Source organism: Lissotriton vulgaris, chromosome 2_1 (genome assembly GCF_964263255.1).
Source record: "Lissotriton vulgaris chromosome 2_1, aLisVul1.2, whole genome shotgun sequence".
In the NCBI taxonomy this organism is placed as follows: domain Eukaryota; kingdom Metazoa; phylum Chordata; class Amphibia; order Caudata; family Salamandridae; genus Lissotriton; species Lissotriton vulgaris.
The window spans coordinates 1,644,467,065-1,644,490,866 of NC_141687.1; the positions used below are offsets into that span (position 1 = coordinate 1,644,467,065).

At 46.2% G+C, this 23,802-nt stretch overlaps 1 protein-coding gene across 2 annotated transcripts in view; it reads left to right on the forward strand.

Annotated features, from left to right (window-relative positions):
* Positions 1 to 5,792: 5,792 nt before the first annotated feature.
* Positions 5,793 to 23,802, forward strand: part of LOC147733000 (uncharacterized) — a 131,263-nt gene continuing 113,253 nt past the window's right edge. For both annotated transcript variants that reach the window (XM_086957543.1, XM_086957542.1), the window contains exon 1: positions 5,793 to 6,232. The gene's annotated coding sequence lies outside the window, so the exon portion shown is untranslated. The remainder of the gene's footprint in view (positions 6,233 to 23,802) is intronic.

Below are 23,802 nucleotides of genomic sequence, written 5' to 3' on the forward strand. Positions count from 1 at the left end.
CAGCTGAGCTTCAGTCGGATCGACTTATGACCCTTCAGAACCGGGTTGCCCTAGATGTCATACTTGCAGACCGTGGTGGTGTATGTAGAGTGATCCAATCTAGTTGCTGCATTTTCATCCCCGATAATGCTCCGACAGTGTACCAGGCCATCTCCAAATTACACAAAATCTCTGATTCCCTTCACACAGAGAAAGGGGATTGGTCTCTGCTAGGGTGGTTCTGGGAACTGATCTCTGCCTGGGGATGGAAAACTCTGATCTTCATCGGGATGATTTAAGCCGTTCTGTTTATGTTCTGTCTGTTTGTGCAGTGCGCTCCTGCAATATGTGGCCTCTGCGCCACTTCATGTGTAAGGAAGCCTGTGTCAAGGGACGAATTAAGCAACAGAATGATGCTACAGCAGCATCTCCGTGAATTCATCAATACAGATTTGGACTCAGATTAGTGTGAGTTATTGCCTAATATGAGGGCAAAAGGAGGATCTGTGGTACTGCAAATCTGGACCCCGCTGTTTTACAGATATCGAGGTCCAACACTCGTGTCATAAAATATCGTCGTACCATGACGAATTTGGTATCTACGAACCGGTAATGATCAGGACATTATCCCTATGTATTTGCGTCACGATTGAGTGATGCTAACACCCTTCAATCATAGTTTCCGTCCCGAACCCTCGGACTCCATTTTGTAAACGGCATCCATCTTATGGCTTGCCCTCATATAAGTCAATTGATTAAAGCCGAGCTTGATCTAAAAGGACACGTCCTCTGTAGCTGACTTCCCCATGACCTGGCCGAAGCTGCCTTCACTGCCTCCAGCCAAGCCTGTTTGGGCAGCTCCTCGCCCAGTGGCCGAGCAAGATATCATCAAGGCACAACATGTCATAAACCATCCACTACATACAGACCCTGTTTCCCATACACATACACCTGTCCATGATTCTTGTTTACAACCCGTTTTATGATGGGAGGGTGCCCGACTTTATTGGTGTTTCATCGATATCTGATGGGAGTTCTGGATCTGGCGGGGTAATCCATCACCAACTGGACATCTAAAATATGTGCTGACCAGCATGAATTCGCTCTTTGTATTATTGTGGAAATATTTGTATAGCCATATCATAAACTCAAGAATTCTTGCCTACAGCTATTATTTGTGTATATAAGGAGAAGGCTGGTTCTGTAAAAACGAACAGTCTCCTGAGAACTTACGGCCCGTGTTGTCGTACTTCTAGGACGCATGTTACTTGGTTGCAGCCAATAAAACTCGATCACTGACTTCAACTAGAAGACTCTGTGTTTCTGTAATTTCAGAACAGGGAGAACTCAGAGGTCTTCGGGTGTGATCCCTGGCACCACCAGGTCTCTAAAAACCCGGCACCTCATGCTGAAGAAGAGACGCTGTCTTTCTCCTGCAGAGAAATCCAGCTCCAGCGTTTCTGGTCTACCCTTGCGGGTGACTGGGATATCGAGCCCTGAGGGAGATACCAGACCTCCATCATTCTATTCCAGAGGTATGGTGTTGACTAAACCCTTGAAAGAGAATTCTTGAAGCAAACCTTGGCAAAACCAACTTAACTTAAAGCTACTTACTTACTCCCCTCCCAAGTATTCGGCTTAGGTCAGGTACACTGGGGTAGGCGTAGTTAGAAGCACCAGTTGAGTATTTTAGCCTAATGTATATATGAATGTATATATGTTTTATTCCTTTTAAACCACTGTATGGCTAAGAAACCATTTCAATGCTTTTACAGTATTATTTCGCAATACTTATCTTACTGTACGTACTTTTTATCATAAGTCTTGCAATTGTGGCAATTCATTTCTCTTGTACGAGAAGAAAGACTGTTCAATAAATGTTACCTTTTATTGACAAACGCCCGTCTCTCTATTCTCTACATATTGTGAAAGTAAACTGCACCAACCTGACTGAGTAAAATAACTGTCTATTGTTTCACATGACCCTAGAGATTGACTCTTAATCTAAGGAGCAAAGTTGTCATGTTGCACGGTTGTTGGAAAACTGAATCCCTTCTTGTCTGTGCCAGGGAAGCTGATCACTTCCTATTTCAGTCAAGAAAGTTTCCAGTGACCTCTGAGCTAGTTGGTAACAAACCCAATTAAGTTTAGCATAGTCAGTAGAGGCCTGGAAGATCCGCACTTCTACGTCGATACTACTGTTTATGTTATTCCAATGCGCAGGGCCTATTGGGAAAATAGGAACTACGCTACAGTTTAACCTCTGCTTACCATCAGGTTAGGCACCCTTCCTCTCAAGAATACACAACCTTTGTGACACCATTTGGTACGTTTAAGTTTCTAAGAATGCCATTTGGACTAATTTCGTTTGCCTCAATTTCTCAAAGGGTAATGGACAGGGGCGGCTGGTGACATTTGAAAGTGGCGGGGCGTAAACTAATTTGCATATTGCACCGCAGCGATCGAGCGCAGCCAGCGAGCCCGAACCACCTTGCATCCATCCATACATCATTCATGCATCCACCCATCTATCCACCCATCCACCCTGCATCCATACATCATTCATTCATGCATCCACCCATCCATCCATCATGCATCCACCCATCATGCATGCATGCATCCATACATCATTCATACATCCACCCACCCATCCTGCATCCATACATCATTCATTCATGCACCCACCCATCCATCCATCATGCATCCACCCATCATGCATGCATCCATGCATCCACCCATCCATCCACCCACCCTGCATACATCATTCATTCATGCATCCACCCATCCATCCATCATGCATCCGCCCATCATGCATGCATGCATCCATACATCATTCATGCATCCACCCATCCATCCACCCAACCATCTTGCATCCATACATCATTCATTCATGCACCCACCCATCCATCCATCCATCCATCATGCATCCACCCATCATGCATGCATCCATCCATACATCATTCATGCATCCACCCATCCATCCACCCACCCATCCTGCATCCATACATCATTCATTCATGCACCCACCCATCCATCCACCCACCCATCCATCCATCATGCATCCACCCATCATGCAAGCATCCATCCATACATCATTCATGCATCCATCCATCCATCCATCCACCCATCCATCCATCATTCATGCACCCACCCATCCATCCATCATGCATCCACCCATCATGCATGCATCCATGCATCCATCCATACATCATTCATGCATCCATTCATCCATCCATCCACCCATCCATCCATCATGCATCCACCCATCATGCATGCATCCACCCATCCATCTACCCATCCTGCATCCATACATCATTCATTCATGCATCCACCCATCCACCCACCCATCCATCCTGCATCCATCATTCATGCATCCATCCACCCATCATGCATGCATCCATCCATGCACCCATCCACCCACCCATCCACAGAACAATCATTAACGCACCCACCCTGCATCCATCCATCATTCATGTATTTTTATGACCATATAAAAATAAATTATGGACTCTAACAAGCCTTTAGGATCGATGTTGAAGGATGTGCCAGTTTACATATTACATCACCCCTACCTTTTTATGCTGGAAACCTTCTACCGCCTATGTATTTGCCATCCTGTAAGCCCTAGGTATGTACTATACAAATTCACATACAAATATACACCAACATGCATGCAATAATAAATGCATATATCATGCTATTCCGCCTCTACCGTTTGTTAACATTTTGAAATGTTATAACCTTAGTTCAAAAAGTACATTATATTTGTGGTGACAGTTGTTAACTCATTTTCTGGAAAATGTTTATAAAATGAAATCTGTTGAAGGCTGTTGTTGCAACTATCAAAAAAGAAATTCTGAGAATTTTTACATTTCCAAAACCCCATGCCGTGAAATAAACGGGTGACCTGGAATAGACGCACACATTTCTGCAGCAGATGCTTTAACACACTGAACTATCTCAAGTCATTTGTGCAAGCTAGTTTATTGGAACACTGAAAAACACACACTCTTACCTTGCTGCCAGTCCCGCACACGTCACAGGCTCACAGGCCCCTGGCCAATCCTGGCGCCAGGGGCACAGGTACCCTCTCGCCCGCAGCACGCCCATTAGGGCTCCTGATGGGCATGCGCAACGCCGCCAAAACACAAGTGCGCATGCATGGGCACGGGTAAAAATTCACCCTCCGTCCCCACGCATGCGTACTTGTGTTGCCGTCTGTACAATCATGTCAATGAATCAACATGACGCCCGCCCGGCGGTCTGACGTCATGTTGATTCATTGACATGATTGTCATGAGGGAGCTGCGGGAGGCGTCGGGCAGGGGGGCTACGCCCCCACGCCCCAATGGACGAACCGCGCCTGGTAATGGAAGGCATTCTTAGAGATTTAAAGGGTGTGAAGGTGTATCAGGACGGCGTGCTCATTTTTGGAGTTGATTTGGAACAACATGATTTGAGGTTGAAGTCTGTTTTAGGGATGTTACAAGATGCCAGACTCACCCTTCCAGCTGACAAATGTAAGTTCAATATCAAGGAAATTAAGTACCTTGGACATTTTGTTTCAGCAGAAGGAATAAAACCCAAGAAAGCTCTTGTGAATTCCATTCTCAATTTGGTTCACCCTCTAGCAAAGATGAGCTTATAACATTTTTGGATATGGCTTAATTTTATCATAAATTCATCCCGAGTTTTGCAGGAAAAACCTTGTCCCAAAGGTCATTGTTGAAGAAAGGGAGTGAATTTGAGTGGTCAAAAGATTGTGACAAGGAATTCATTGTTATTAAGAATCACCTCAACAATGCACCATGCCTGAGTAGTTTTGACCCTGCAAAATCGTCTTTTCTCATGACTGATGCCAGCTCAACTGGTCTACGGGCAGTACTGTTAAAAAAGATAGATGGTGTAAAAAACACCTTGTTCATCTCCAGGCCTCTAGAGGTGCCAAATGCAATTACACTGCTGTTGAGAAGGAGGCGCTGGGTGTGTTCTGGGCGGTGCTCAAGTTAAGAACATTTTTATGGGGTAAAAGATTTAAGATTCTATCTGACCACAAACCGCTCAAAGAGGTTTTAACCAATAAGGGCAAAGATGGACAATAACTGCCTCACATAGTGCAAGGGGGACAATGGAGAAAGAGGTTCAACAGTTAAGGTGGATGCCCATTTCTGATGCTCCACTCAGCACCTCTAACAAGCGCTACTCACAGCAGACATTTAAACGAAGTGTTTTGGACAGGTCCATTACCACTACAAGTGGTCGCACTCAGTCATTCAAAGGTCTAGGAGGAAATTAAAAAGAAGGAAAATAATTTTCCTCTGCCATGTAGTATGGTAAGTAATTTAAGCATACGTTAGATTACAAAAGATGGAAACGCAAGGGATATAGAAGGGAGATATATGAGTGAAGACGCTGAGGCAGTAAGGGACAAATCACAAATGGGCGGGAGAAAGTGCCCAGGCTCTACGGAGTGGGTGTACAGTAAGAGGTGAAGTAGAGGACAGAGAAATAAAGAGTAGAAACATAGCCTGGACGAGCTAAACTGGTGGTGGAAAAGGAGAAAGTAAGGTCATACAGACAGGGAAAGGATAAGACAGAGAAAGGACGGAATTAGGTTATAACGAGCACCGGAACGGAGGTAAACATTTACGGGCGATCAATGTTAAAGTCCAGCATGGTGGCTTTATGTGACGAAGAAATGAGTAGGGGGCGTGCACGTCGTGTAGCTAGGACCCTGGTTGGCCGGAGGGGTGGAGCTCTTCATGTCTCACTGATTAAGCGTGAGGGTGACGCTTCCGATAGATGGAGGCACTTCCTGTTTGCTTTCGGTGCGCGTGTCCGTTGATAAAGTCTGAGGCGGCCTCCGACAAACTGAAGAGCAGCAGCGTTGTTTCTCTGCCGCCCGAGTAGGCGAACTAGCTGTCAGTGCCACAGTGGATGCGATACGGTGTGCCTGGCCCTGCCTACCCGGGGGAGGGCATCGCTTCAACGAGGTACTTGCAGCACGAGCTGCGAACTGAGGGAGGATACTCCCATTAGAGTGGGTGTCGCGCTGAGAGTCTACGCAGGTGACGGGGGTGCACCGAGGCCCCTCAGCGCTGGAAGAAGTTGTGGGCACCACCTAGTGTCTTTTAACACAGGACTGCTACTCTGGGGGGCTTTCAGTACTCGGGGTGCTGCACCCTGCTGTTTCACTTTACTTCACTTCACTGCACAGTCTCAGCTGCGCGACCCGCCGCCCCTGGGCTGGTGTGTGAGTATCTCATTCTTTCTCTGTTTGTGATCGATAATACAGAACCGATACCGAAACAACAGTTGTGTTTTGAAGAAATAGAGGATTTGACTATACTTGCACATTTTATCATGCAAGTTAAGCAGTGCTGTATTACATAACTGCTTTTTATAATTTAATAGTGCAGTTATGCTTTTTTTGCTAGAACTATTCTTACAAGTAGTGCCGAGGTAAGTTTTTATAAATATCATTGCTTTAAGTTTCTGTACATACTTGAAGAAAGAGAAGGCACTTATCTACTGTTGTGCAGCACAGATATGTTGTAAAGAACTTCAAGTCTGGGCACGATGTGTCTTTGCATAGAATCACACACCGAGCATCTAACAGAGGATGCTGACAGACTGATCTGATATTGTTGCCTGTTATAGACCGGTAAGAATGTCTTGCTTTTGACTGATGGGCATAGACTACTGTTGAGGTGGTTCATACTTAAGCTGCTGCTGTCAGGCTGGGACAGGGTGCTGATGAAAGATCTAGGCTGCTGTCAGGGTAGGACTGCGACAGAAAATAGACTAAAATAAGTGCCCACCATTAGTAAATTAGAAGCTTAAAAAGTGTGCCGTGTTTGCAAAATGCGACAGGTTTGATCGTGTGGAGGCACGCTGTATAAGTGTTTTTCAAGGCACAGGAGATTGTGTGGATTTGAGCTTGCTGAAGGCAATGTTTTTTTTTATATTCGGGAAATCCACAGTAAAAACTGGACCTACAGAAGACCATAAGCTCTGAATACAGTTTTGTAGATTTTCATTTTTTTGCATTAATTTAGAACTTGCATCAAGTTTTGTGGTTTCTGACAGCTCCTTTTTGGAACAGGGTCCAGTCTGGTCTCTTCTGTGATCTGAAAACTAGTCCGGTCATTAAAGTCCTTACGGGGATCCACTCTAAATGGAGCAATTTTACTGTAAAAGGTGAAGTTCATCCTGCAAGCCACATAAAACCAGCTACCGTACCCAGCAGCTAATTGACGCTGTAATGCATCCTTATTCCGAAATTGCATGGATACTATTTTCCTAGCCCATGAATCTCCCCTGAATGATATAATCCCCCATATTTTCGTCCCATCCCATGGACGCCGTTTCTTGTCACATCAAAGATCAATGGATGTCCTCTTAGTCTTTTGCCTCAGAGACATTGTATTTCTCTCACCAGTGATTTATGCATGCCATCTACCTCCTGGGTGCCACAGTCCTCTATACCAGTGACCCTTGGATGTTTTTTCCCCCCAATAATAATGTCCATGGACGTCACTGTGCATCACATACCAGAGTGTTTTGGGTGTTATCTTAGTCCAATACTAATTTCCCAGGGTTGGCATGATCTCTAACTCCAGTGTCTGAAGGATGCCATCTCCTCTATTATTGCATGAATGTTACTACCCGCTACTAAATCTTTGAATCTTAGGAAAGACATCACATTCTTATACCAATATCCATGGTTGATGGAACTATGGCTACAGACCATTCAGAACTGAGCGGCTAGAATCACTCGCTACCTCCCTTGCCACACTCACCTCACCTGAATGAGCTCCACTGGCTCCCCATTCACAAATGAGCACAAGTCGGACTTCTCACTCACATTTTCAAGGCTCTACATAACACTGACCAAGTATAACGTAGCAATCACAGCTGCTTTCACAAACCTTCCATACACACACGCTTGCCTGGACTCCTACTTGCACCAATCCCACGCGTAAGGAAAACTAGATCTGGCTGTCAAGCCTTCTGCTACATCGTTCCTTAAGTGTGGAATTACCTGGCTCTACACTCATAGCCGCCTTCTCACTTCTTTAATTCCTCATGAAGCTGAAGTCCTGGCTTTTCGTGTAGTCCCACTAGGCCTTAAGTTTCCCTGGGCTCACAGCTGGTCATCTCCAGTATATCGTCTTGGGGGATAGTGTGCTATACAAATCTGCATAACATGCAGCAATGCAGGGCCACATTATGTAAAAGTGTTGACAAAATTATACAGTAGGAAAGGGCACATTTGGCGGCATAATACTGTGCAATGTGTTACAGTATTGTTATTTTGTCATTTCCATGCATATTAATACTGTTTGGGCAAAGTTGCACATGCAGGAAGCAGTAGAAGTTTTAGATTTGGCAACACAAAATTGGGGTCAAGAGGACATAACCTACTCAGGCATCAAGAAGGCAATCAATAAACAATGCTATCAATTGTCAAGAGAAAGTGATCTAGCACATTTTGAGAGTTTAAGTGGTCAATCTGGGCTGATCGCTACAAACATGGAGCACAAATCTCAGCCTGACCTTCACCAAGCATTGGGAAGAAAGGTCCTAAAAACATTCAGTGGGCCAGACTAGTGCCTCTCCCAATAAAATAACTAAATCCGGGGTGGAAAGCCCTTGAACACAAAATCAGCTGTAGAATCTGCAATTTCAAAACATAATCATTACTACATCTGACGTGCTGCTGTCCGGGTCTGTTACAATCTCGTCTGAAGCTACTAAAGCCAATATGGCTACGCAAAGGTGTTCGGACAGTGTAATAAGCTGTTGTGGCTTTATTTTCCTGCACTTGAATATCAAAAGATAGGGAGCTACCCTTTTGACAGGAAAAGGATTGGGTCAACAATCTTATGAAAACAAAAAAACTCCTTCTCCTGAGTTTGGCAAATGATTAGTGATGCTAGATTCCCCTGGGGGCCGTTTGCATCAGTGGGAGGGATTTAAGTATTGCGTAAGTTACCAAATTTACAACTTAATATGTATCAGACCAAAAGATAGCATGAAAACATTGCATACACAAAAATTAAAAGTTTCATTCATTTATTCAAATAATTGAAAAATAACACATTATTTCATAAAAACAATCTTGTGCACATTCGTCTTTGCTGTTAGTCAGCTATAGTAAAAAACTCCAATTTAAAAAAAAATGTTGTTAAGCATTGTTACACAAGTCTACATATACATCATATTTATTTGACATAAGGATCAAACTGTCGACGCAGCGTTTCGGTGCCTCAAATAATCTTGCACCTTCTTCAGGACTTGTTCATTTAAATCATATCTATAAAAAAACATATCACAATACATTTCATTAGGTCCAATAATTTAGTCTAACAATTGCACATTGATTCATTAAAATTTTAGCTAATCTCCTAATATTTGGTAACCCCGCCATTTTGTAATCCAGGATCTATTCCCTACATGCCCTGTATTACTAAGTTCCCACACCTTAGTATTACTGAGAGGGAAGACATAACTAGGGTGGTATATTTGTATCGCTCGGATGCAGTGTCCTCAATTTATTTTTGTCGGACACAAGTGGGCTGTGTATAAAGGTAAAAAAAGGGGCCGTTAGATTTTCGTTCCTTCTTTATTATAGAGTCCCACCCACAGATACCTCTATCTTCTTACCCAGGTTAGTTTTTCCTTCCTGGCACTACCTTCTCGGTCTTTTGAGCAGGTTCTCTTCCGCTCTTGTGTTCTCCTAAGGAAGCTTTATTTTCTTTCCTCTTTCTTATTCTAGTAGAAAATGCACCTTATTTTTAGTTACCCTGTTTTTTGGGCTCTTTTCTCCATTTTGACATAATATAATCCTATTTTTTAGCTTATGTTTCAGTTTCGTTGGTACTCCCTGGTACTTTTCATAAGTTTATTTTCCTGCACTCCACCGACCGACCTGGCCAGTCAGAAGATATATGGAGGAAGTGCGTTCCAGACTTGTTAAAGAATAAGATCATGCCAACCGCGAGAAAACAGACTCGCAGTGGTAGACAAAGACACACTTTCCTCATAATGCTTTAAACATAATTTAATTGATTCAATTTGGAATTTTCCATATTTTAATTATACTTTCCATGGAATGAAATTGGTTATAATTGTAAATGAATTTCTCTTAATGTTCTGATTTTAAATTACTCTGTTATATTGCAAATGGTTTTAAGTAACTGTGCAATAAAATAAATATACAACTAGTGCCAGTTTAACCCCAAAATACAGCAATCAGCAACTGAACGATCTTCAGTTAACCTTTTCAAAGGGTCTGCATAGAGACAGAACCATAGTTTAGTGTTTTTTTAGTAAGTTGATCTGTTTGAGCTACAAACATATATTATGCATTTTTAGCAGCCATGACTGAGCATTGTATCACATTAGTCTTAGCATCGCACCACTCCTGTTCTGTCTCGCATTGTGGGGTTTCTAAATTTCCTTGATCTGGGTGTAAATATAACCAGTTATGCTGTTATGTTTTTAACCCCTCCCACTCTCATGATGAGCTCAGCTCGTCATGAGCCACGGTTCTCATGTGCTCATGGCGAGCTGAGCTCGTCATGACCGTTAGAACGCTCGCATGCTGGGGAAATTCCCCTGCTGTGCGAACGTTCTAATGAAACGAGTGTGGTCATGACGAGCTCAGTTCGTCATGAGCACACGAACACTGTGGCTCATGACGACCTGAGCTCTTCAGGAGCACCAGGGCGCTGTGCGTGCCCCCTCTCCCCCAGCACGGTAGGGGTATATGCCCCGCAGCCAAGGGGTTAAAGGCGTCATTGATTACTTTCAAGATGTTAATTAAGTTACCCTTATAATTTCTCACCTAACAGCTAAAGATTAATTCATACTCGTATAGTCTTAACAACATTTAAAATTGATGTTTCCATAACACAGTAAAAATCACTGTGAGGACTGATTTAGGCTAATCACCACAGCAGTGTGTGGTAGCTGAGTTTCCTATGAGGGAAGAATATATTGTTTAAGTGATGTTTGTGAAAGTGTAATCCAAATACCGGTCTATGGGGCCCATTATGATATTGGGCGGATCGCCGGCCCAGCGGTGGCGATCCCCCCGCCAAATGTCCCTGGTTCACCCCGCCATATTAGTATGGTGGGGGCACTGCGGCGGACGGGAAGACCATCTGCCTCTTTTCCGCCGGTCGGATTGCCGGCCGGGCGGAAAAGGGACTCAATATGGTTCTTGTGCCTTGCAGGCACCGCCATCCATATTAGGATGCATGCCTTTCCATGGCGGAGACTCCGCTATGGAAAGGCATGCGGGAAATCTCCACGGGGGCCCTTTGCGGGCCCCCGGGAGTGTGGGTGGCTGCACTGGGGATATCCAGGGTACCCCCTATCATTGCCATGCACAAGGTGGCAGTCACCGCACGGTGCCTGTCACGTTGTGCATGACAAGGCACAACATGGGCATTAACATTGCGGCGGGTGCGGCTTACAGCAGCGCCCACCGCAATGTTAATGTCGAGGGTGCGTCCGACAGTGTGGCGGGCGCATCCTAATTTGCATGGTGGGAACGCCACAACTTTGGCGGTCGGTCCCGTGCTCTGTTGCGGTGGCAGACGGATAGGCCCCTATGTTTGTAGTAGACAAATGTTGAACATGATGTTCCTGGAAGTCATGTGAATAACACATTCTATTTATTGCTCATTTGATTGGGTGGGCAACTAATTTTGCATACGATTTTCATTCTTAAGTGTTTTAAACGGAAATATAATGTAGTTGAGTACTTGCATGTTTAACAAGTAAAAAAAAAATTCGAACTGAATAATGGATTCATATTTTTTTTAAAGTTTGCAACAGCATGCCCGCCCCCACCTTCCACCGCGCCGCTGTTTGTTTACATCATTTATGCTCGTTAATCACATGAAGGTTTTCAAGCGATTTCTTCATGTGCCTGTCTCCTTTGCAGCATTCACTCTTGCATAGTACTTTTTTATTTACTTAAAGCATGTCTAAAAACATCTTAAAGCACATTTACCAATAATTGATATTTATGGGCCAGATGTACGACTCTTCCCATTTGCGATCCCTAATTGCGTCGTTTTGCCACTTTCAATTTGAGACTCGCAAAATGGAATTTACAACAGTGTGTCAGACACTGTTTGCAATTCCTAATGGGGCGCAAATTGCCTGCCTCATTAATATTTATGAGGCAGTTGCAATTTACGACCCCATTGGGAATGGCTAGCACTCCCAGGGATGGTGGCCTTCTTGAGTCAGAAGACCACCATGTCTGTGACTGATTTTTAAACAGTTTTTTTAATGCAGCGCGTTTTCCTTAAAGGAAAACGGGATCCATTATAAAAATAAAAATTTCTGTTAATTTGTTAAGAGTAGGCAGGGGTCTGTGGGACCACTGCCTGCTCTTAAAAATTTTTTTCACTGCCTTGGAAACCCCTTCCCGTTTGCGAGTGACTTACCACCCTTTTGAAATGGGTAGTAAACTGCAAATGTTTTGCAACCGCAATTGCAAAACATTTGTACATTGAAGTATGACCCCCTATTAGGAAGGAACGCTTAAAAGCCAGTCACAAACCCTATTTTTCGAGTCTGTAATAGGATACTGACTTGCAAAATGGGGTTTGGACATAGGGCAGGCCTATTTTGCGGTCGCAAACAGACAGATTGTCCATTTGTGACTGCAGAAAACGGTCGTACATCTGCCCCTACATGTTGTAGAGCGCTGAATGTCTAAAGGCTTATAAGGTCCAAAAGGTAGGACCTGTTGGCTGGGCCAATGCTTGTTTTTATTGCACTGTGTTGCTAGCGAGGAGTTTTGCTTGTCACTGGTCAGCAATGCAGACATGCTAGAACCAAAGCGTAAAGAGCAGGCCTGGGCGTAGATCGTGGAGTTTTGCTATGCGGAACTCCGTGAAGGTACAAAAAACTCAGCGAAGTTCCGCAAGTGGCGGAGTGCAATGGGAACGGCAGTTTGTGCTGGTATTCCTGCCTCTCGGATAGAAATTCTACCCGAGGGTCAGCTCACAAACTTATCGTTCGCAATCACAAACTTACCGTTCCCGATTGCGAGCGGGGGAAAATACTCCGCTGCACATAGCGTAGAAGAGATTTCTGCGCTCCGCGAGTTGAAAGGAGTGAAGTTCACCACCCAGGCCCAGTAAAGAGTAGGACCTGGTGATTCAATAGCACCACAAATGAGACAATTCTGCATCTGGAAACCCATAGAAAATCACAGTTCCCAATTTGGTGTTATAAGCGCTCTTCCAAAGACATATGATCTCATTATATTCCATGGAGCCTTTAATATTTTAGTTTGTTGTCAAATAAACATTGTTATTCAAAATATATTTAATATGCACTTTATGTAAATTTCCCAAGTATTTAAATGTTTGGAGGCTGAAAATGTGAGACAAGCACGCTGCAGTTTTCTGGGTAAAAAAATATACAAACAGCAAGGTGATAGGAGGAATGTTTGCACAGAGCCTAACCACTGGCAGTAGCTCGGGTAGCATTCCAATCCATCATTTATTACTCACCATGCTACTCTAGACAAAGGTCCATCTTGTGCAAATCAGTACTGACTCCCCTCCTCACAGGAACAGTCCATTCCGAGCTGCAAGGCGAGGTCCCCTCCAGAAGGGAAAACAAGTAACCACAGACTGGCTTTGGCATTCGGTCTCGTCAATAATTTTTGTAGTTTTTGTCACTTGTGGAGTCTATTCTTCCATGACAACTGTGGCCATTGGTTTTGATACTTCCTTAATAGCCGCTATTCCACAGTTTTTTTTACCTGCCATGGTGGCAGCGGAGGATCCTAATATGGATTTGGTAGGTGATTGCTGCTGTTGTCTGGGATCTGATGTAGTGGTAGATGTGATTACTGCTGTAGTTCCTACTATAGATGCGAACCAACATCTCTGGGAGTGCCCAAACCCACATTTGAAAATACTTCTCATGCAAGAAGAAAAAGACAACGTATATATTGAGACCTGTCCAAACAATCCCTTTTGACAGGCCAAAACCTTCCTATTAAATATTTAGAAGTGTAGACATTATTGCCCGTAAGGCAGAGTGCATGGATTTAAAAGTAGAACATGTAGAAATATATTGTTAAACGTCCCTGCTGTTCAAAACCCCAAAAATCTATTTTCACTGTGTAAAGGCTGGCTGACCATAGGAAAACACTGGGTTACATTATTACATTTAATAATGCGAATTTTGGTTAGGAAAAATAAGGATACAACTATATTTCAAAGTTATTAATAAATCCAATCCAATAGTGAAGTTGGATTTTTGATAAATGTTTAGGGAAAGATACTTTTAGAAAGTTACATTTTCCCTGCCTGAAGCCTCTGGAGGCCCCTTCGAATTTGGTGTGCCACTATTTAGCATCTGAATAGGTGTAAATGTGTGTAAGTAGAACCCTGTACATCAGGCTTGATCTTGCGTAAAAGTTACCCTTCTTAACATCAATTTAGCAGAGTGGTAAATTAAAAAGTAACCAGGACCACTCAATAACTGAGTACTAGATCAAGGGAAAAAGTTAAATGATTTTATTACGAAAATTTCAAAATCAAGCGATACAGACTAAATGTCCCGAAGATTCAAATGCGGACTAATACAGAGAAATCCCAATCGTTAATAGTTCAAAGTGAGCATCAAAATTCAGAAGAGAAACGGCCGGCGTGTCTGGTTCTGCCAAGTTGAAGTTGGGTTGTGTGCTGGGGAGGTATTTCATGCATTGTTGTGTTGTGATGAAACTAAAAAAAAAAAGAATAAAAACATTGGAAGAGACAAGGAAAGCATCCAGTGTAAGAAGTTAAAAAATCTAATGTCTGTCACACTACAGAATCAAGGAGTTCTTATTCACAATTCTTGCCTAGAAAGTTAGCTAAAATCCCAGCTACAGCATGGCATGATCCGATGTAACAATTTTCGTAGCAAACCAGAATAACTCACGTCAGTAACATTATATGTTAACCTTATCCCATTTCTAAAAAAAGCATCCTGCTTTTCCATGTCACTGTCACCTTGAGATATTTAAACTAATGAAACATTCAGACCTTGAACCTTTACACTGATGAGTAAAACTAGGTTCAGCAATGAAACTATAGCATCAGTACATTGGAAAGAAATGTTAAAGTTAGGAACACTAGAAAATTAATTCAGAACACAACAGAATAATTACAACAACTTGTCCTACTTATACATATTTTTTTTAAACAGATTTTATTAACTTTTCTTCAGTCATCTTACAATCATACAGTGCAGTTGTACCAACATTGCAACAGGTCTATTTTCAGAATGTGAATCAACATTATGCTATACCCCACATCCCTATCTAAGTCCCCCTCCCGCTTCCCGCTCTACCCCCACCCCCCTTGTCAGTGTGCCTACCTCTAACCCTCCTGCGGACTGACAAACCCCTTGTGCTCCGGCACCCAACTCCTTCCCGAGGTCATATACAACTACATCCATTCAGGAGTCTGGTGACCCCAATTAAGTGTTCAGACGCACTCCATGTCTCCATATCATGTTCGCCTCCTCCCTTGGCCTGATGTGCGGTAACCATCACATGCGGTGAGGGTTTAGGTCAGTGGTTTCCAAACTTTTTTGACCCGTGGCTCCCTTGACCTAATTGGCAGTTGGACGTGGCTCCCCACCATGTTTTTTACCCGCGCACCGGGGTGCCGCGGCGCACCCTTTGGGAACCACTGGTCTACATGAAGATCAAAGCCTAGACGTGATGAAGGATTCAGAGAGTAGCCATCACTGTCATAAAACTTTATTTGCAACCACTCTGCCTTGCACCCTTCTCTATCGGAGGGGTCAGTCGTCCAATGGTAATTGCAATCCTTCGCGGGAACCCATCGCCACGGATTTATTCGACTCCAGCGCCAGATTAACTCAGACGCTTAACCGGCTCGACTCGTTGAGACCTGGATCCCCCAGCCAAGATCACTGCTTCACCTCTGATCGCCTGGGCCTACTACCATTGGACGACTGACCCCTCCGCCCTGTCAGAGCTCCCTGACTTCAGCACTCCAAATCAACGTCAACCCTGTCCTGAAGAGGATCCCAAATCATAGAGGATCAAAACGCCGTCGACAAACACAGCGCGATTTCACGGCGCACTATCAATAGGCTCATAACTGTGCCGAATTTGAACATTTTAATTCTGTATACTCAATGTGAAGCCTATGTTTGATTGCTCTTTATCACTTTGCGCCGACCACGCTGTTCACCACGTTCACTTGCGTCGTCACTTTCACTTTGTCATCACCTTGTCACCAAGTACCATTTGGGTTGCTCCATGAATGTCCTTCATGTACAGTGCTGCTTTTTAACTGTGCTTCCCATCTCCATGAAAATTGGTGATTAATAACCTTTTCACAAATGTACTGAGACTCCTTGTGTTCCTTTTCTGTAATACGTATTGTATACAATTTTCAAACTTTCTCTGTTACTGATACCTAGTGGGACATTGTTTCCTATATAGCAGCCCGGGCTCAGACACAGGCTGGAGGACAGAGGAGAGATGGGAGAGGCAGGGGTGTTAAATTCCTTTTAGCCCCTACAAGCATGCAGCCTGATCCCAGGTATCAGGAGGCAGTTACGGGGTCATTATTATGCATAGCGCTTTCGCGCGCTAATGGCCCTGTTAATCACAGAGGAGAATTTCCTTTGTCCCTTTGTCCCCCCCCCACTCTTGTCCCCCGTGTGCACTCCAAACTCTGGGGGGATATATCCCCCTCGTCCCCCACACTTCCCACGCCCATGTCTTGGGGTCTGTGATTACACCCCAGGCGTCCCGGTCGCTTCAGTGTAATTTAAGATTTCCTTCGGGAAGTCCTGTGCGCACAGCTCTGTAATTTACCCTGAATAAAGTGCAGCTCCAGAGTTGTATATCCACCAGCCAGCTATCGGCCTCCGACCGGCACTAAACCCTGGTGCTTCCCAGGGCTGTCCAGCCACAGCCCCACTCACAGACCTCTCCGCCCTCCCAAGACTGCGGAGCAATGTCTGGCATGTGTGAGGCTTTCTCCGTCAATCACACATTGAATCCACATCTTGCGCTGCGGTGCCCCTGGCTTCTAATCACGGTGCACCGGGGTGCCGCGGCGCACACTTTGGGAACCACTGGTCTAGGTTCTAGTTGGCCCCATCCCCTGTGTGTTCCCCAGCGTTTCCCTCCCCCAGTCTCTGGTGCCTGACTCGCTGGTGCATCAATCCCACCCCCTTCATCCGCCTCCGCTGTTGACTGAAGTTCTACTACCAGCGTGCCCCACGCTCTGGCCGCATCCATCGCCTTGTCATTGGAAGTGCGTCTGGCTAATTGTAGTCTGAGTGTCCCTTCGCTGCTCGGCCATTGCTGGAAGCTCCCTCGCCATCTCAGAAAGCTAGGTCTCCCTCTGGACTTCCAGTGCATGGTGAGCTCCCTTTTTGCCATAATCAGCCCCAAGTCGAAGAATTTACTTGTGATTTTTGTGGCGGGTGTGTGTGGGAACAAAAGTAAAAGGCAAGTCCCCATGCCTACTTCAATCTGACGCTCCGTTACCCTGTTCAAACATGCCACGTCATCAGACCAATATGTACCCAGCACAGCGCAAGACCAGAACATATGGCCAAAATCAGCCCCCTCCGCATTACATCGGGGACACATTGAATTTGTTCCCCCGAAAACTTGTTGAATTTTGACCGGCGTTAAATAGGCCCTGTATAGTGTAAAATATTGCACCAATTGAAACTGGACATTGCGCGTGCCCTTCCAGGACCTCCGTACTAGCTGCGGCCAGATCGTCTCAGGTATTGACTGGCCTAGGTCCTCTTCCCATCGCCCCTTCAACCTATCCAGGGGCGGTAGTTCCTCCAGTACCAATCTCCTGTATAAGCAGGTGATAGCCTTTTAGGTGCCAGCAGCCATCGTAACGTATTGACAGCCCATCGATGTGGGTGGTTCCACCAGGCCCATCTTCCAATGTTTCTGGATTCCAGACACTAGAGCAGCGTGCAGCAAAAAGTCTCCCCTTGGCAAATCAAAGGCGCTCTGCAGCTCTCGGAATGGCAACAAAGCACCATCCCTATATAAGTCCCCTATCATGTGGACTCCACACTCCTCCCAGCCCGCTAGTGCCGACCAATCCCCGCCAAGCGGGATGGCGGTACACATGCCCAGAGGGATCTCTGGTGCATACGGGATAGGGATCCCCGCCCGTGTATGGCTACGCAACTAGCATTGTCTGATGGTGCGCTCTTCGAGAGTGAGTTAATCCAGCCTGAGTTTCTGCTGGGGCACTATAAAGGATAGTTTTTAATTTGTGCATTTGCCTCATGAGTTGGTTGGTTTGAACTGTGGGAGCTTTGCACTTTACCTACCTGCCTCTTAACGCTTCTGACCCCGTTCCGCCCCGGCACTGTGCCGTTTGTTGCGGAGGGTCCTCGCTGAGCGTCACTTCCTGCACCACTTCCGCCCTGCCCCTCCATCCTGCAGGTTAGCGGTCCAGTAGCTGCAGCACCTCCCTCTATTTTAGGCGCCTCAGTTGTACACTCGCCTTGACGAACGCAGCGATCTAGGCTGCTGACGTGGTGCTCTGAGCGCTGTTGTTTTTAAAAACCTGCTTCCTTTGTTTTTAATTTGTGTATTTGCCTCATGAGTTGGGTGGTTTGAACTGTGGGAACTTTGCACTTTACCTACCTGCCTCTTAACGCTTCTGACCCCGTTCCGCCCCGGCACTGTGCCGTTTGTTGCGGAGGGTCCTCGCTGAGCGTCACTTCCTGCACCACTTCCGCCCTGCCCCTCCATCCTGCAGGTTAGCGGTTCAGTAGTTCTCTCTCCGGCGTATTTATCATGAGGCTCTGGCGGAAGCACAGCGGACGAGCGCAGCGGGCGCGCCGACTTCGCGCCAAAGTTAAGCCCGTCTGCGGCCGGCCGGGTCCAGGGGCCAGTCCTTCTGCCCAGTTAATTACTTATTCCTCTGCTGATCTCCGGGCACTCCTCTGCTTGGCACCCCTTCATGCTCTCGCTGTAAGTGCCGCTCAGGTTTGTGACATATTTGTTCCCCTAGGACTTTCTCCAGGTATCTCTGCATTGAATACCCTTACTCATTGTAAAGAGTCTGCTTTACCATCTCCTAGAGTGGGATCCCCGGGGCGATTTCCTCTGTCGGTGATTTATCTTAACACTCGGTCCATGATAAAACACCAACTTGAGATATTTCAATTGCTTGACGATAGTACTGTGGACATTCTTCTCTTGACCGAAACTTAGCTGACTGACGGCTGCTATTCCCGCTAGTTTTATATTCTGCAAGCCAACCGGCCTACTGGGAAAGCCGGTGGTGGGGTTGCAGCCATCATTCGCTCTCAGCATAAATTTACAGCTTTGGTTACTGCTATGCTCCCAAAAACTGACAGTCTCACTCTTAAGTTTTCCTCTCCTGGGTTTTCTTTTATCTGTGTTCTTGTTTATAGACCTCCGGACCCCTCTTCCCCCAACAATTTGGTGACCTTATCTCTCAACTAATCATTAACCATGCTAATGTCATTATCATCGGAGACTTTAACTACTGGCCATTAGATACTCGGGGAAAGTCATCTCTCTGAGGAATATTCCGACCTCTTGTCTGGAATGAATTGTTGCCAGCATGTCAAAGTCCCTACACACTGCAGAGGCCATATCTTGGACCAGGTCTGGACGGCTAACCTTGATATCTCTCCTCCATTGGTGTCTCCTTGCTCTTGGTCCGATCACTGTTTTATCTCATTCTCCCTCAACCTTACTTTACCGAGTCGTCCCACGCCAATCCCTAACTTTTCTGTCCGCAATTGGAAAAGAGCCAATTTGGTTGAATTTCATGCCATACTGGCATCTACTGCCCCTAAGGGCCTGGCTTCTGTGGCCTGCCAGGCCTCCCATCTTGAACAATGGCTGTTGTCCGCCAGTAATAAAGTGGCCCCGCTGAAAACTTCTAAAACTAAGCGCCCTCATGACGCCCAGCAGTGGTTCACGGATCAATTAAAATTGGACAAATTGGCTCTTCGCCAAGCTGAGCGCCGCTGGAGATGTAATTACGATCAGCAACTAAAAACCTTGTATGTAGACCAGTTGAAAGCTTATAAAAAATCTATCCAGCTGGCAAAAACCATCTACTTCTCACAGAAAATTATGGACTCAGCCTCCAAGGCAAAGGACATCTTTTCCATTGTTAACGAGCTCTCTATACCTGATCGGGTAACTCCTCTACCCCAACCTACACAAGCCCTGCGTGACTCCCTCAATTCTTATTTTATTGACAAAATTATTACTATTAAAAACAATATCCCTTCTCCCTCTTCCCTTACTCCCCAGCCACTACCCCTTATGAACCCTCGTCGTTTGGATGCCTTCCCTCCTATTTCTCCTTTGGAATTCATTTCCTTGTTACAGAAGGTGAGCTCTGGCTCTCCCAACGATTGTTGTCCTCCCCAAATTCTTAAGGATGCTTTCTTGGCCTGCCCTGATCCTCCCTTAGCATTGCTTAATAACTCCCTTGCCACCGGTATATTTCCGGATCTTTTTAAAAAGGCGGTCGTGGTTCCTATTTTGTAAAAAACTAATGCGGATCCCACGATCCTGAGTAATTTTAGGCCTATTTCCCTCCTTCCTTATTTAGGGAAAATCCTGGAGACACATGTCACCCGTTGTCGGAGTGCGTTTATTGAGAGTTCTTCCTTTCTGGATGACCAGCAAGCCGGCTTTAGACCAGCCAACTCTACTGAGGCGGTCATTGTGGCCGTGATGGACACATTGAGGAAAGGCGCCGACAAGAACATCGCCCAGGCTCTTGTCCTGCTGGATTTGTCGGCGGCCTTTGACACGGTCGATCATGCGATATTGATCGACCATGTCAACAATGCGGGCATTCAGGGCTTGGCCCTGGAGTGGGTCAGATCTTTTTTACATCAGCGGTCTCAGGCTGTGCATTTGTCCACCTTCTCTGCTTCCTATTCCCCTTTATCCTGCGGAGTTCCGCAGGGCTCCGCCCTGTCGCCGCTTTTGTTTAATTTGTATATGCAACCTCTCATAGTGTCCCTCCGTAATTCTTTGGTTACCATCTTTAATTACGCCGATGATTTGCAGTTGATCTTTCCCATTGACTCTTCCCCATCCTCCTGTGTCAATTTTCAATCCATCATGCTGGACATCTCGGAATGGATGTCTTACAGCCAGCTAAAACGTAATCCCACCAAGACCGAGCTAGTGCTGTTAGGCGGATTGGCTAACCCTTGGAATACCAACTTTTGGCCCCCTTCTCTTGGGTCCCCGCCCTGCCCTGTCAACTCGGTAAAGAGCCTTGGTATAACCATATCTAGCAATCTGTCTATGAGGCCTCAAATTAATGCAGTCACGTCATCCTGCTTTTTCCATCTTCTGAGGATCCGTAAAATCAGTAGGTTTCTTACCACGGATGCGCTTATCCTTGTTATCATGGCTCTCATTACGTCCCGTATTGACTATGCCAATATTCTCTATGTTGGGATCCCTGCCTACCATCTTTACCGCCTGCAACTGGTGCAAACCCAGGCAGCCAGACTAGTTTTTCACCAGCCCAAGCATCATCACCATGTCTCACCGCTGCTCAGGAGCCTTCATTGGCTTCCTGTGGCTAAGCGTTGCATGTTCAAACTTGGCTGTACAATCTTCAAGGCTTTGTCTGGTCAAGCCCCTGCTTTTATCTCTTCTAGCTTGAAGTGCTATGTGCCCCAGAGAGATCTCCGTTCCACTTCGCACAATCTTCTGGTCATCCCTAAATTTAAACGAAAAGGCATGGCGGGATGTGTTTCTTTTTTAACCCCCAAGCTCTGGAATTCATTTCCGACATCTCTTCGACTTTGCCCCAGCTATGACTGTTTCCGCAAATTACTAAAAACATTCCTCTTTCAGCAAGCCTTCGAGTAACCCCCTGCACCTGTCTCCCGTATTTGTTTGAGCGCCATGAAACCGCTAGGTGACCGTGCGCGGTACAAATATTTTTAACATAACATAACAGGACATGGCGCTGAATAACTTTGCCCTGTGGTCCGTCTGGGCCTCTAAACTCCCGTGCCACTGCTTGTGTGAGCCACTGCAGCTGTGCCGCCAGATAGTACCACTCGAAATCTGGCACCGCCAATCCCCCTTCCTCCCGAGGTCTCAGCAGGGTGTTCCACGCCACACGTCTTCTGCCAGTGCCCCAGATGAACCCTATCACCATTGATCGTAACGTCCTGAAAAAGGAAGTCGGAATCCACACCGGTAATGTGCGAAAGAAATATAGCAACAGCGGGAGAACCACCATCTTTAGCAAAGCTATTCATCCAGCTACTGATAGCGGAAGGGTACGCCAAAACCCCATACTGCCTCTGATTCCCCTCAGCGCTCCTCCTACATTTCCCTCATAAAGGTGCGAGTGGGTATGATAGATACGGACACCCAGATATGGCAGGCACTCCGATTCCCAGCGCAGGCCCTCCAGCACCGAGGGCCGGGTGCAACCCGGAGCCCTTGGGAACAGACAAGTCTTGGTCCAGTTAACCTGCAGCCCGATAGTGCACCAAACTGCCGGAGGAGGGTTCGGGCCCTTCTCACTGAGGCCTCCACGTCAGCCAGGTATAGTAAAAGGTCATCGGCGTACAAGGATATGTAATGTATCTCACCGTGAAACAACACCCCCTCATAGTGTCGACCCTGCCGGGCCTGTGCTGCTAGCGGTTCGATCACCAGTGCAAATAAAAGCGGAGACAGGGAACAGCCCTGTCGGGTACCTCTCTCCACCGGGCATGTTGCTGACCCTGAACAGCCCGTACGAACCCTGGCCGTAGCGGAGTTGTACAGCAGTTGCATCCAACGGATGAAATTACCCCCAGTCCGAAACTGCGAAGCAGGCACAACAAGTACGACCACTCCACACTATCGAATGCTTTTTCAATATCTACCGACAGCACCGCCGCGCCTGGCGGGCCCTCTCCATCTATTCCCATGATCCGCACCAGTTGCCATATGCACGTCGCTGTGTTCCGCGTGGGAATGAAGCGTGACTGGTCCGGGTGCACTAGTGTACGCATGTGATCCGATAACCGCGTGGCCAGAATTCTGCTCAGCACCTTATAATCCACCGTAAGCATAGAGAGCGGGCGATAAGCTGTCCTTGCGGTGGGTGACCCGCCCTTCTTCAGTAGCTGCACTATAATTGCCTCTCTGGCCGATGGCGGCAACCTGCCCAGCTCCCAAGCCTCTCCGTACACCTGGTGTAACTGTGGTGCAAGAAGGTCGATATATGAGGCGTAAAATTCCACCGGCAAGCCGTCCGGCGTCTTTTTCCTGGCCATGCGCTTAATCGCCACTCTGATCTCCCCTAGTGAGATAACAGCACCCAACGCGTCGCTCTGCTCAGACTCTAACCGTGGTAACTGCGCCACCTCTAGGAAGGTATCTAGACCATCCGGGGGCACCTTCTACCTGCTCTGATAGTGTTGTGTAATAATCCAGGAATTGGTCGTTGATCTCTTTCTGTGAGTAGACCAGGCCCCCGACACTATTGGATTACCCCTGGTGTGTGGGTTGGCCAGCCATGCCAGCAGTGTTCCCACCCTGTCCCTCTCCGCATGCGCCCGGACCATGTACTCTTTGTAATCGAGGCAACAAAGTCTCTCAACCTGGGTGGCCAACCGCTCCCTTGCTGCTAGTACTTCCTCCTGACTGCCCGCTGCGACATGACTATCTTTCTCCGCCTGACGCAGGCAGGTCTCCTCCCGCTCTATATCGCATAACAAGGTCCGACGTGCCCCCACTGT